Source organism: Bidens hawaiensis, unplaced genomic scaffold (genome assembly GCF_021521415.1).
Source record: "Bidens hawaiensis isolate Kalapana, Puna unplaced genomic scaffold, B.hawaiensis_p1.1 tig00013250_1, whole genome shotgun sequence".
NCBI classification, from domain to species: Eukaryota; Viridiplantae; Streptophyta; class Magnoliopsida; order Asterales; family Asteraceae; genus Bidens; species Bidens hawaiensis.
This window is the reverse complement of record NW_027492120.1, coordinates 542,675-546,220: the sequence shown is the minus strand read 5'-3', so window position 1 is coordinate 546,220 and position 3,546 is coordinate 542,675.

Sequence of the window (3,546 nt, the reverse complement as noted above, 5' to 3'; positions counted from 1 at the left end):
AGCTACGCTGAGTGTGAGTTCTAGTTAATCGAACGCCATACAATACATACACATACATACATATCCGTAGATACATATCCATACTTCACTAGTTACCCTTCTGTTCTACATACATACTTGCTACCATACATACATACATATCTACAATCACTAACTTCAGTCTACCGAGAGTACGTTCATAGTTGACCGTCTATACCTGTACTCAAGGTCGTGAACACGTATAATGTTCGCAGTCCTTACCTATGTTCACCATTTATGGTACGTACAAGGATCGCGGTCCTTCCCTATACCATAGTACATCCACAACACGTACAAGGTTCGCAGTCCTTCCCTATGTTGCAACCTAATTCATAGCACGTACGAGGTTCGCAGTCCTCTCCTATGCTACAAAATCAGCACGTATAAGGTTCACAGTCCTTTCCTATGCTGAAATACATCCACAACACGTACAAGGTTCGCAGTCCTTCCCTATGTTGCAACCTAATTCATAGCACGTACGAGGTTCGCAGTCCTCCCCTATGCTACAAAATCAGCACGTATAAGGTTCACAGTCCTTTCCTATGCTGAAATACATCCACAACACGTACAAGGTTCGCAGTCCTTCCCTATGTTGCAACCTAATTCATAGCACGTACGAGGTTCGCAGTCCTCCCCTATGCTACAAAATCCGCACGTATAAGGTTCGCAGTCCTTTCCTATGCTGACACCTATCTACATTACGTATAAGGTTCGCAGTCCTTATCTACGTTTACATATATCATCTACTTCACGTATAAGGCTCGCAGTCCTTAACTACGCCATCACCAGCCGAGTCTATGTCCGACAGAAGATAGAGGGATTTGCCATCCTAACTTACTATGTCGAACGTAGAACTCACATGCCATTCGTGTACCTAAATACACATACTTACATTATAACATAAGAACACTCTAGGCATTCTTTACCTCATTCATTTAACAACCATACCCCTTGTCGTTACGTGCAATATCCGAAGATCGTTCACGCCCCGACAAGTATTCATTTGAAATATTCATACATCTACGATATATAATATTCGTACCTTTATTTTTAACCTGACCGTACGCGCAATATCCGAAGATCGTTCGCGTACCGACAAATAATCATTCATATCTATCACACATATCACATATGACATACACTTATCACTTAGGATAAATGTTTTAACAACACATCGAGTATGCACACAGCCCCGAAAACATAACAAGGAATGGGGCTAGAAACTCACCTGAACTCTGCTTCTTTCTTCTGATAGCTTGTAAATCCCTTCTTTAACTGAGCTCGGCTGACAGTACAAGTTACACGTATCAATACTCGCCTGATCTAATCTGGTGGCCTAGTATTAGCTTACTTTTACTTATCGCTTTTAATTTATTTCCTAATCGAACTCGGCTTTAGGCGAAGTTGTCATCAGGCGAACTTAGCTTCAGGCGAAGTTGTCATCAGGCGAACTTAGCTTCAGGCGAAGTTGTCATCAGGCGAACTTTGCTTCAGGCGAAGTTGTCATCAGGCGAACTTGGCCTCAGGCGAAGTTACCAGTTAGGCGAACTTAACTTTACAGCGAAGTTGCCATCAGGCGAACTTAGTTTGCAGGCGAAGTTCATCAGGTGAACTTAGCTTGCAGGCGAAGTTCATCGCTTTGAAGGCGAAGTTGCCCAGTTGCAGACGAAGTTGCCCAGATCAGCCGCTGTTCGGTTTCTGTCCAGCATTTTGAGCGATTTTAACACCCTTGCTATGGTTCAATATCACCCACTACGCTTCCCGACCATTTTCGGTCGTTTATACACTAAAAAGCTTGGATCTTTAAACTTCAAAGATCAAGAATAATACCTTTTTGAGCTTGTTTGGATCTCGTTTAACTTGTTAACACAACTAATCGCCTTCTCTCTCTCTCGAATCTGCCCGTTCCTCTCCTCGGCCCGGCGGCGGTGTAGATGGTGTGTGTGTTTTTGGAGTGTGTGTGTAGAAAGTTAGGAAATGAAGATATTTTTGGGTTTAGGGGATATTTATATCCCTGAAATCCCATGGGCCTAAGGCCCATTCTCATTTAACCCGTCTCCATTAATCCAACACTAGCCCGACTCATACCAACTCCTACTCTATTATTTGTTTCCTGACAACCCGAGTAAACTTTCCCTCTATTAGTAAGTAATATAATTAATGTCACTTTTAAATTTTGGGATGTTACACTTATCACTTAGGATAAGTGTTTTAACTAATCACATCGAGTATGCACACAGCCCCGAAAACATAATAAGGAATGGGGCTAGAAACTCACCTGAAGTCGGTTACGTTCACCGTTTATGGTAATTCCTTTCTTGAGCTGTGCACGACTAACTGATTAACAATTACACGTATCAATTAACTATCACTACTTATATCGTCTTTCTAGTCTTAAGGATTACCATCAACGAACGGGGGTCCGAGGGCAGCGCCATTTCATTTTAGCTAATTTACTAAACGGTGTAGCTACGGAACTTCTATTCGCACCTGAATCAAATAATACTGAAGCGGAAATAGCGTTTACTAAAATCGTACCAGTCACCACATCCGAAAACTAGGGGCGGCAGCCCCTAGAAGGGTCCAAGGGGCAGAGCCCCTGGCTGGGGTCGAGCTGCTAGGTCAGCTTGGATTTTAAATCATTACTTAATTTGCTAACTTAAAAGTTCAAGGGCTTTTTTGTAATTAAATCATTCTTTTATAGGTCAGGAACTATTCTGTCATTCATCCAAACATCCAGTTCGTTATTCAGTCTGAATGGGGATTCTTAACGAATGAGCCCTTATAACGACTGACGACTGTAGCGAATCAACCCATATAACGAACTGATCTGCATAACGAATTGACCCCTTTGACGAACTGATCTGGTCAACGAATGAACCCTATAACAAATGGGGTTCATTCGTCCCTCTCTTAACGAATGGCCTTAGCGAATGGCCTTAACGAATGATCTAGTTCGTCCTTATTTCCTTAATGAATTACATACTAGTTCGTCCTTATTTCCTTAACGAATTAGATGCTAATTCGCTATTTTTTCCGCTAACGAATTAGGGTTAGGTCAGAGAATGTCAGGAACATTCTCTGACACCTTAACCTCGTACACATCGTTTCCGGCGCCGTCTTTCTGGCGCCGCCATTGTCGGAAAACCGCAAACCTCACCGGAAAAACGTATTTTCACCGTTTTACACCGTTTTTCATCGTTTTCTTCCCGTTCGATCCGGCTCTGAGCTAGGGTGACCCCTAAGCTCATCTTAGGTTCGGTTTATATCCGATTCCACCCGAATCTCGTGACTTTAACGATGTAACGGTGTCGGCTCGTTGTTTTGTAACTAAATATAGCGGGTTTGGGTCCAAACAACATCAAACTAACATACCTCGGGTTGATACTCGGGTTTCTTGGTGGTTTCGGCTAAAGAGAGAAGGAGAACTAGAGAGAAGCTTAAGTGTGTGTTTTGGTGGTGTAAGGAATATGTGTAGAATGGAGAATTAGATGGTGATTAAGATTTATATATTTATGGATCATGGTC